Source organism: Fukomys damarensis, unplaced genomic scaffold (genome assembly GCF_012274545.1).
Source record: "Fukomys damarensis isolate Sample0158 unplaced genomic scaffold, DMR_v1.0_HiC HiC_scaffold_37, whole genome shotgun sequence".
NCBI lineage: Eukaryota > Metazoa > Chordata > Mammalia > Rodentia > Bathyergidae > Fukomys > Fukomys damarensis.
In genome coordinates, this window is record NW_022900949.1 from 63,001,833 (window position 1) to 63,007,897 (window position 6,065).

At 37.5% G+C, this 6,065-nt stretch overlaps 1 long non-coding RNA gene across 1 annotated transcript in view; it reads right to left on the reverse strand.

Annotated features, from left to right (window-relative positions):
- Window positions 1-6,065, reverse strand: part of LOC104871079 — a 79,200-nt gene that overhangs the window by 36,898 nt on the left and 36,237 nt on the right. The window lies entirely within an intron of this gene.

Genomic DNA, 6,065 nt, shown 5'->3' on the forward strand with positions numbered 1-6,065 from the left:
ATATATATATATTCTATGCAGCAAACAACTACAAAAATACTAATGTGCAAAATATTAAGATGAAGCAGTAGCACCTTTCGACATGTTTTATTAATTACATCATGATAGATATCTGAGTCCCTATCATGGTATATGGTGTTGGGAGGGAATGCTTCTAACCTATACCTATGCTTTCTCTCCTAATGGAGTTCACTTAACTTCACAACCTTAGCATCTCTCCACTGCTTGATTCATTCCTGAAGGAAAGGTGAATGACACAGCTTATCAATTACCTTTTTTGGGAGAGGGTTGCCCACAGGATGTATGTTTTCACTTGCTTTCGCATGACTGAAGTCTTTCCTGCTCGTATCTGTGATGGGATAGGTTAGTTGCTTAATTCGTGGGATCAGATTGAAGAAACCTACTTAGCTCTCCAAGAAAGTTACAACCTCAACTCAACGTTTAGCATATTGAAAGTGACATTTTGGCCTTCCATTTGCTACTGTTTGACATATATTCTGTTATTATAAATCCAAAAAAGGAAGGATATAATTTGTTTGAAGCATGGAATTGAAAATTCCCAAACTGCACATTAAGCCAGAAAACAGGGGAGGGCAAAATCTTCCGCAGAGTTGCTTTCAAAAGTGTCAGTATGTGCAGTTGTGAGCCCTGAACTGTACTGGGCAGGTAAAGCATTTTGATCTTGGTGTTTTGTAGAGGTTTATGTTAAGCCAGCCTTACCTGCTATGGCCTAGGTTAATGGATATAAGCCTCTAAGCCTACAATATGCTATGTGGTCATGACGCATGACTGGCTTATGGTGGTTCTGTTCAGAGATTTGAGACTGTTCTCTAGAGACAAATCGTATAAAGGTGTTGAAATTACCCCTTTAATACGGCATCTGTTAGAAAGCTGGACTGTGTTCTAGGAAGTTCTATTATAGCCACAATCATGGACTAAAATAACGACGCCAATATTGCTTAGGAACTTCTGAAATGAACAAAAGCTAATTAAGTGTAGTTTCCTCTGTATCTTGATTACACTGACCCAAAACACTTCAGAGTTCAGCAGACACCTAATACTGTATAGTGATATTCAGAAAACATGTATTGCGAATCTATCATGTGTCAGTTACTCTGGAATAAGAAATACAGAAATGAACAATACAGAGCACCCTAAGCTCACAACAAAGGCTGTTGCTGACAGATAGCAAATGTTTTCATCAGAGAGGCTATGGGGTGTTGCTGCTGCTCTCAGGAAGGTGCCCAATGCTCTTCATCAAGAGCAACTGACTGGAAGCCTTTCGCGGGAAGCGATCCATATCCATCACCTAGGTCTTCAAGACTCGGAGGGGACAACTGACAAATGAGGGACTGAGATGGGAGGAATGTTCCAGGAAGAAGCAGCCAACATTGTTCAGAGGAGACAAATTCAGGGAAATGCAAATGATCTGGATGAAGATAGTCAAAGAGTGTCGGGGGGAAAAAAAGATAAACAGGGAACAAGGACATAATGAACAGCCCTGCTGGAGAATTTAGCCAGAAAGTGGCAGAATACGTTAGGGTGTCTTAGAAAGATACTTTTTGCTGCAGTGCATGAAACAAAATGTAGAAAGCAAGCCAGAGAAGCAGACCATCAGGAGACAGCTGTAGCAATACACAGAGAGGTAACGTCGTCTAAAAGGAGGGAGTAGCCTGAGCATGTGTTCTGTCATTCATTTACTCATTCATTCATTCAACAGGTATTATCTGAATGCACGTAATATTCCCCAGGCACTGTTCTAGGTATGGGAATTTGGCAGTAAGCAATGGAGATGGAAATAAATATATCATATGTCTGGGAGGACCGTGGTAAAGAGAGGAACGGGACAAGGGGTAACGAGTGCCTGGGGCCACAAGATGCCAATGGATCGGGAGTAAAGAGGAGGGGCCGAGGCGAGCCACACTAAGTTGGGAATTGACAAGAACGAGTGGTTCATTGGCTGGCTGGGGCCTACGTGTGCTGTACATAGGGGCTGCAAGAAGATGACAACAGAAGAAAGGAAAATGTTGACCAAGTTTCCCAGATTTCTGATTTCAAAGGCTATGTGGTCCAGAAATGCCACTAACGTTCAGAAAAATAGAAGCTCACTTGCTGCCCCACTGGAATTTAAAATGTCCAACCCATGGGCTGGATAAACAAACACGGGAAGCAACTGCCAAATAATACTAATAGTTTTCAGTTAAATTCTTTTTAGTATAAGAACTAGGATAACTAGCTAACAGTTACTGAGTGTTAACTAGGTGTCAGGGTTTGTGCTCAGACAGCTAAAGTAACTTACCTATATAGCAAGAATTATTGATCCCAAAGTCTTTGCTTTTAGTCATTTTGCTCTGTTGCTTCAAACAAGTTCTAAGACACCAAAGCAAATCTTTGTGTCTTGGTCCTCTTTAATCAAAGTCCTCTGTTTGTCTACTAAGCACCATGGGATTGTTTTCTTTTAAATGAAGTTTATAAATCAAAAGTTTTTAAAATCTATTTTAAAAAAGTGATTTGCACTGTTCCTTACAGAAACTCTGTGTTGATGGGAGCCACGGAGAGAGGCTCAGATATAAAGGCAAAAGCCAACATTCGTATCTTTGGGAGGAGGGAACAAAGGCACGTGCGGGTCAAACTGTAACCCTTTTTTTTTTTTGCACATCATCAGATGCATTGGTGCCTTTCTGTTTTGCACAGCTGGGTACCAATTGGTCGTTGCTGTGTTAGTCACACACTTTCAAAAAGTAGAAATGGTGTCAGCAACTCACATTCATTCCTATTCTCCTGTGACACACTTCAGACATGGCCAACTTCCCTAGCAGCACTTGCAAAAGAATTACTACACAAAATAAAAACAGAAAGAAGAGAAGGTCTATATTTACTTACAGATACTTGAACTTTTAAATGAGAAACAAGAAGCGGGAAATTTTTTATCCGTGACTTCCAACTACTAGTGATTTTCACTAGTTGTGAGCCCACAACTACTTTAAGACAATCATTTTCTTGGGGGTGGATTTATCAGTTTAAGTGACTCCCTTAATAATCAGAATTTCAGAGGATAAGTAAAAGTTAATATGATAAGATTAGTTACAGGCTTAAAGCTGTATTCCCTTTTCTATTGAACATACTTCAAATATTCACTGTCAAATGTTTAAAGCACATCAACAAACCTGACTGTGACAGCATTCAACTTGCACTGTGTTACTGATCTGAGTCGTCACCGTGATCTCTTGCCCAGAGGATTTCCAAATTCCACATCGCTTTCCAGCTTGTAATCTTATCACTCTACAGTCCTTTTCCAAGGCGCCACTTATTCTCATTCCTCTACACTACTCCACTGACTGAGTACGCCTTAATTCTTCTGTTGTTGGAAATGTGAGTGCTTACTTGATTGGGTAATTCTAATCAATGCTGCTGCAAATCTTCTATGAGGAGGAGGTGGAGGGAGAGGAAGAGGAAGGGGAGGAAGAGGAGGAGGAAGATGAGCATCTGATGCACATCAAGCCCTCAAAGACAAGTGGATGGATGAACGGATAGAGTACTAGTAAAATTTAAAGGTTAAAAGGTAACAGCATGATCAGCAAGGAACTAAGAATTTCAGAAGTGGGTTTGAAGAACTGCGGAAGTACAATTTGCAAAAGGTGATCAGTGACAACTGTTGAAAACAAAAGATGAAAACAATTTTGATCTTTAATGTCAGGCTAAGGCAGCAAGACTACTGCTTTCACAGGCAGTAAAGAGTCACTGGGAGCTGCAGAGCAGGGAAGAAGTGAGATCAGAGCTATGCTTTAAGAAGATAAACTGGCAGTTGGAATATCTTACCCCTTATGATCATATGCTTTCTATCAGGAATTTTCCTTGCCTTAATGCAAAGGGTTAATCTTATGGTGTGAACTTGAGCAGTTCTGATAAACATTTCTTTTACCAAGAGGTCGATTTTTCTGTCTGAATGGCGCAGGTGTGAGTTTTGCCTTTTTGTTGTTGTTGTTGTTCAAGTAATTAATCTTTATGCCACTCCCTAAACCAGCAACTGTATACTTTTGATGCAACACCCTGAAATTAATTCTGAGCAGCTCCCCAAGGCCCAGTGTGAGTTACCAGCACGTTTCACCCACAGCAGGGAGTGTCAGCAATAACTTCTACATAAGATTCTCTTACAAAGCAATATACGTGAACAGAGATTTCCATCATTTTTCCCATTAAAATAAATTAAAATAAAATAAATAATTTTTCTTTTATTGAGTTTATTGGTACATTTTAGGTATGCAGTACAGTTACATTCATTATCCCACTAGAAATAATTTTTAAATGACACATTCATCCACAGAGAAATTTCAATGTTATAAGAAATATTTTAATACTTAAGTAATTAATTACAAAGAATAAACAATATTTGCAAACTAGACTATTGTCTTTTGATAATTATATTATTCTAACTGAAATAAGCCAGTTTCTTTAAAAATGCATATGTGTACCAAATCAAGTAATGACTTCACACTACTTTAAGTAAAAAGTTGTACCTTAAAAATATAAAGTTGCATAAGTAAACATTACCATCAAACATGCAATGTCAACTGACAACATTTATTTTTCTCTAATTTCCAAACCTACTGCTGATCATAAAAATGATGATGATGAACATGCGCCTGATGAGACTGTTATTGGGCAGTGTGATATAAAAGAAGATCATAAAGTCTTTGACATTAACCATATGGACTTATGGAATTATGTTTTAGTCACAACGTGTTCAATCAACATCTCAAAAAAGAAATTGATTACACTGAGGTTGAAATCTTTTGAATATAAAAGTCAGCCAAGTCACTAGATATAAACCATTTTTAGCTTTTTTACAATCTCAAGATAGATTATTGAGAATTCTCAAGCTATATGCATGACAAAAAAGGAATTGAGTCACAGATTTTTCTTTTTCTATTGCTTTATAGTTTGACAATCATTCTCTTTTTCCAAAGTACAATCTTGTGAGTGAAGGAACAAACAAATAAAAAATGAAATGAAATGAATGAATGGATGGACAAAGAAGGTAACTTCCCTGCTCTCCAGTCAGTGATGTAGACACTCACCTAAAATTATAAGGGCTGTGGTGCAAAGTGTTTGAAGACAGGTAGGTGAGTAGATACTGGGGTACCATTGTCCCTCCAACAAATAGCTTTGGAGCTTTGCTGAATCTTTACATAAACTTCCTGTTTGAATTGTAGGAAACTGACCCCTTTTGTCTGATCTAGAATGATCCTTCTTTAACACCAGTGAATAGGTTCGTGAATGACCTGCCCTGATAACCTAGTCCTTGATCATGGTTCAGGGTTCTGCTCTCACAAGCCTGCATGAGTCTCTGACCAGTTTTGTTAAGTAGGACTCTCAAATGTTATTAAATTCTCTTAAAGAGAGATCTCTTTATTATGCCATTGGATTTCTACAGTGAAATAAATGCATAAATTTTTTGTTTATTAGCATTTCTACAAAATCTTTCTTTCCACATTTTTAATTCATATACACATAAATTCATATACACATAACTGAGAGCTTTTTCTCAAAGTTTCATATTTAGAAGATTGAAAATATTTTATAACATTTCCACATGGGAATTAAATTCCATTTAATTGTATATTCATAGGGCAAATATCAGCCAATTTATTTTTTAAATTCTATTCTATTCTAATATACCCTCTCAGTAAATATTTGCCTTTTTTTTCCCTTCAGATCTTCACTATATATTCTAACTGTTGTGCCAACCTCTTATCACCCTTGTTTTTACTTTTCAAGTGGGGAATATTGTGAAACTCAGATACTTTACCACTTATTCTCCTCCAAAGAAGTCTGCAGGGGGCAGGTCTTGCCTTCCATCTGGAAGAAACTTGAATATTCCCATTATGATTTCAAGAAGGAACTCAGTTTTGTCAATATTTTAATTCTTTGATATCATCTATATCAGAGTTCTTTGAAGCATAATTATCTTCTAAGAATTCTCTAAACTTCCTGCTCCAAGGGAAAATTTATGCACTATAGTCAGAAAACAATTTCAGAGAGGAATTAAGAGAAAGTAGAACAAA